Raw genomic sequence first — 6,000 nt, 5'->3', positions numbered from 1 at the left:
AAATACTTTAGTTTTTATATGTTTTAAAGATAGTTATTATTATTCTTTTTTTTGCTTAAATATTAATACTAGAGTATTTTTGTAGTAATTTTTTAGTAATAGTATTAATGTATTGAGCATCAATACATTTTTTTAAATATGTAAATTATGTATAACTAGTATTAATTTAGAAATATTTATTTTCAAATAATTAATATTTAAAACAAAAAATGCAGTATTAAAAAAAATCTTTAATATTTTTTAAAAGAAATATGTTTAATAAATAAAGAGTTATTTAAAACAGTTTTTAAAGTAATTAATTTTAAAGTAATTATTTATTATAAAAAATAACTTTTTTTTTAAAGTAAAAAATATTTTTAAAAGATTATTCAGGATTTATTTCAAATTAAAAAAATGGTTTGATGAAACATTTTAAAAATTATACATATTTATGTACCAGGATAATATACGTTTTTTAAAAATATAAACACATTTTTACAAAAAAGAATGTTAAAGATAAAATAATGAGAGATTTGGTTCCCACGTTTTATCATTGAATCAAATGGCAAAGATTGTCCTTTTTTTTATTTTCATGTTAGATGCTATGACTCCTGCGGAACAGAAAAAGAATGTCGGAAAGAAGAAGAAAGAAGATAAAAAGAAAGGAAAAGGAAACAGAAAACAGGTAGGGAGACAAATATATAAATTCACAAAATATATAATAAGAATAAGAAGTAATGCATGTGAAATAAATTACAAAAAAATAAAGATAACATTGTTTCAAAGTTTATTTTTTTTATTTTAAACAGATTGAAAAATTGCTTGTATTATTCAAAATGTATTACATATTTTTAAAAAATTTTAAAAAAGGGAAACATTTTGAAATAATTCAAAAAGAATGTATTAAATATTAATAAATAAAATAGTCAATTTTTTCTTGTAGCAGCATCCAATTACGTAATGACGTAAACATGAGCGTAAGCGGCCATTTTGAAAAGCGTCGAAGGAGGAAGCAGCTGGAAGCTGATCTGCGTCCAGGTAGGAAACATTTTAAACTTTATTTTAAGTAGTTAATTTAAAAAGGTATAGATATATTGTAAGGAAAGGATAAGGAGAGGTTGCAATATACGTAAATGATGTAATTTACGAAAAAATGCATGTCGCCGATCGTATAGCTAGAGTATGCCTATGTCGGGTCGGGGAAAAAAAAAAGAAATGTTTATCCTTTTTTGAAAAAGTTGTCTTTATTTAAAAAATTGACCTAGATGTTTATGTATTTAATTTTTTTATCGGTACGGAGGAAAAAAAAGCATTTTTGAAATTTATCGATTGTTTTTGCATCACTTTAGAAAGAGACAAAAGAGGTTAGATAATTGTAGAAAAAAGCTTTGATGAAAGTAAACATTTGTTTTCAAACGTTTCTTGGGTATGGATACTTTTTTGGGAATTGTTGTCTTGTTGAAAAAAATTCTGAAAGATCACGTGGTTTGAAAGGGATTTGTAGGTTTTTTCGACTTATGGTTTACCAAAATAAGAGTTGGCATTTTGTTGGAAATATTTTGGAGAGTTATCCATTTTGGCTTTTGATGAGAAAGTTAAAAATAAGTTTATATGGAGAAGAAAAAGTTAAAATATATAAGCAGAGTTCAGAGTGAAATGTTAAAAAATAGTCGTAATGTACAGAGTAGGAATTTAAAGATGATTTAATTTATAGTACTGTTATAACTTTGTACTTTGCCATATGAGATTTTGAAGATAGAAGAACATTTTTCTTTACACATGGAGTGCTTTTTGATAAAAAAAACATTTACAAGTGGACAATCAAAATGGTATGTGGATTTTTGGGCATAATTTAAACCAACAAAAGATGGTTCTTTCCATTTTAGAAATCTATTTTTGACCAAATAGTAATGTCGTGGACTGAAGGAAGATGCAAAAGGTATTGTGTTTTTTAATTAATATCTCTTCAAAATTGAGATTGATTTTTCTTCACATTTTGTAAATATTTGGATTTTTTGAAAAAATTTGCAGGATAATGCAAATGGAATGTGATTTATTGGCAAACAAAAAAAAATGGATCTCTCTTTTTTTCCAACATTTTTTCCATTCTAACTAATGTTGTGGGCTTCTAGAATATGCAAAAGGAGATGGGTGGATTATAAACAATCCAATCAGAAAAATGATCGCTCACTTTTTTGCATTTGGAAATAAAATATTTTTTTAAACACATTTTCTGTAATGAAAATAATTTTGAAAAACATGCTTACTCATTTGAAGAAGCTTTTTTCCACAATTTTAAGAAAAGAAAAGAACAGAAGATTTTTACTATTTTTCAAAAATGCATTTCTTTAAAAATCAAAATTCTGGAAAATTTAAAGAAGAAGAGTGGATTATTTTTTTATAAAAAGGGAAAGAAGAAACAACTTGGAATACTTGGAGTTTTGGATTGATTTGCAACTAAGGGTTTTTTAAAGTTGAATAAAGAAGAAAAAAGAAAAGAGAAGATAACTAAAGGTAAGGAGACCCGACAAAATACAAAATACTAAATACTAAATGTATCTACAACTGTATTTTATCTTTCGTGTTAAGTATGTTTAGATGTACCAATGGCTATTTCAGAATACTTGCTTGTTTCTATGTTTAAAAATAAGGTGTGTATTTTTCAAATACCTTTTGTTCGTGCTGTTCTTTGGTTTTCTTGGATTGCTGTTTTTTTAAATTATTTTATCTTGGTTGTTTTCGTTTGCTGATCTTCTTGTTTTTCTCTTTGGTTTGTGTTTATAACTGGATAATTTTGAAATTCTAGAAAAAAAATCAAAGGAAAATTAGCATTCTTTTTTCCAACGACATTTTGAAATGGAAAGAAAAATCATATTGTGTTTTTTTTGCTAATTATACAGTCACTCACACTTTACACACTGCAGCCCTTTCCTTGGAGTTAGTTTAGTAATTGTCACTTTTAAAATAACCTACACTTTCACTACTGCAGCACCATTCTGGAGTTAGAATGGTAATTTAAAAGCCCTCAAACTTTTTCAGACTTTCCTCACTGCCCATCTACTTGGAGTAAGAATAGTAATTGATACCTCTACACTATCCCACACTTTCTTTACGGCAGCACATTATTGGATTTAGAATACTAATTGATGCCTCTACACTATCCTACACTTTTCCCTATTGCAGCACCTTCTTGGGGTTAGAATACTAATTGAAATCTCTACACTATCCTACACTTTCCCTACTGCTACACCTTCCTGGAGTTAGAATAGTAAGTGATATCCCTATACTATCCAGCACTTACCCTACAGATGCATCTTCCTGGTGTTGGAATAGTAAATGACACCCCTACACTATCTAGCACTTACTCTCCTAATGCACCTTCCCAGAATAAGAACAGTAGGTGACATTCATACACTATTGAGCACTTACCATACTGATGGTGTGGTTTGTTATTTTCAAATCTGGTCTTTTGTTGAAATTTGTTCTTTTTGAAGTTTCCTGTTTTGGTTTTGAGATTTTACAAGAGTTACGAAATATTCTGAAACAAAAGAAATGAACATCAATGTAAGTTTCAGATGCAATACCTTTACACTATCCAGCATTTAATCTACTGAAGCATCTTTCTGGATTTAGAACACTAAGTTACACCCCGACACTATCCAGCACTTAGCCTACTGACAAACCATCTTGGAGTTTGAATAGTAAGTGACACCTTTACACTGTCCAGCACTTACCTTACTAATGCAACTTTCTGGAGTTGGAATAGTAATTGATGCCCCTACACTATCCTACACTTTCCCTACTGCAGCATCTTATTGGAGTTAGAATAGTAATAGATATCCCTACACTATCCTACACTTTCCCTACTGCAATACCTTCCAGGAGTTAGAATAGTAATTGATACCCCTACACTATCCTGCACTTATCCAACTGCTGCACCTTCATGGAGTGAGAATAGTAAGTCACACCCCTACACTATCCAGAACTTACCCTACTGATGCACCTTCTTGGAGTTAGAATAGCAAGTGACACCCCTACACTATCCAGAACTTACCCTATTGATGCACCTTCTTGGAGTTAGAATAGCAAATGACACCCCTACACTATCCAGCACTTATCCTACTGATGCACCTTCCTGGAGTTAGAATAGTAAGTGACACCCCTGAAGTATCCAGCATTTACCCTACTAATGCACCTAATGGGGTTAGAATAGTAAGTAACACCCATACATTTACTGCACATTTATTGAGTTAGAATAGTAATTTTTACTTTTACTGTGTCCTACAGAATTTCGATTTTTTTTCGACAAATTTGATAGTTTACATTTGAAATTTTGCTATTTGTCTTGCAGACTAGTTAGGTATGCTATTTGGAGCCAACCTTACTTTCAATTAGCTTTTAATGTTGATGTATACTTCTTTGTCTGGATCCTGGACGTTTTTCTGGATTTCAGATGGCTTTCTTTGTTGTCTGCTCTTTCGGGTTTTTGTTTTGGTCAGAGGGCTGCAGAAGATCAATTTGAGTATCTTAAAATTAAAAAAAAAATTAATGTCATTATTAATTTCAATGTTTGCGATGCTGTGAAAAGTGTCAACATTACTCTGTTTAAGTTACATTTAATTTACTGTTCTGAAAATATCTCACCCTTTCCCTACTGCCTCACCTTACTGGATTAAGAATAGTAATTGCAACACCTATAATATCCATCACTTTCTCTTCTGCTGCACCTTCCTGGAGTTGGACTAGTAATTGATATCTCTACACCATCCCACCCTTTCCCTTCAGCTGCACCTTCCTGGTGTTGGAATAATATTTGATACTTGTACATCATCTCGCACTTTCCCTACTGCTGCATATCCATGGAGTTAGAACAGTAATTGATTACCTTTACTATCCCTCACTTTCACTTATTATTTATACATTTATTTAATGAAAAAAATATTTACCCTCTTTAATACGAGACGTTTGTATTTCAATGTAGAAATTATTTTGTTTAATCGTACTTTGTTTTCTGTGGAAAAATAGGAATAAAAAGGTATGCATTATTAAATGTTTTGACGTGTAAAATAATAACAAATGATTTTTCAAAAAAAGTTTTAAAGTACCTCTAAATAAATGTTGTAGAGGATTCAAGTAGGAGCAATAAAACTTTATTGTTTTTCTGCATTCTATACAGAAAAGTGACGAGGCCCAGATGACAGTCCCGGAACTGGTTTCCTCGGACTAGAAACGCGTCGGCACATCTGAGGGAGCAATTGATACCAATAAGGGATTGAACCTGCCCTAATGCGTTGTAATGGTATTTGCGTTGTAAAAAATGCGTTGTAAAAGCATGCGTTGTAACGTCATACATCCCCCTGTAGCCTTCATCAGTAGAAGGTTACTTCCCCGGGAAAGTAGGTGGAGTGCAATAGAGCGAGAAGCTTTTGCTGTGGTCTGGGCACTGAAGAAGCTAAGACCCTACTTGTTTGGGTCTCACTTACGGGTTCAGACAGACCACAGGCCCCTCAGATGGTTGATGCAAATGAGGGGTGAGAACCCAAAACTGTTGAGGTGGTCCATCTCCTTACAGGGTATTGACTTCACGGTGGAACGCCGCCCTGGCACAGATCACGCCAATGCTGACGGTCTGTCCAGGTATTTCCGCCTTAGTGATGAGGAACTCCCTGGGGAAGGGTAGTTCTCCCCACATTTCGGCTGGAGGGGACACGTGTTAGACCTGGCACCCCTTTGAAAGTATAGGAACTATTTTGAGAAGCTAAACAAGAACTGTGGCAACTGGACAAAGAGTAACTGGAACCAAATTTTAAACCTGCACAAGACTGTATTTACAAGCCTGCTTTGAATCTATATAAAGAGATATATTTTTACAAGAATACAGTCTGCTGTCATTGTGTGGTGGGTTGGTGGTTATTGTGTGTGATACTGCAAATGTTTGACTACATGTACTCTGGAGATTAGCCTATACTGCTTGTGCCACACTACCTAGAGGGTGAGCAGGGGTTATTTCTATGAGTAATC

This window comes from Lissotriton vulgaris, chromosome 5 (assembly GCF_964263255.1).
Source record: "Lissotriton vulgaris chromosome 5, aLisVul1.2, whole genome shotgun sequence".
NCBI lineage: Eukaryota > Metazoa > Chordata > Amphibia > Caudata > Salamandridae > Lissotriton > Lissotriton vulgaris.
Note: the sequence above shows the minus strand (reverse complement) of the source record.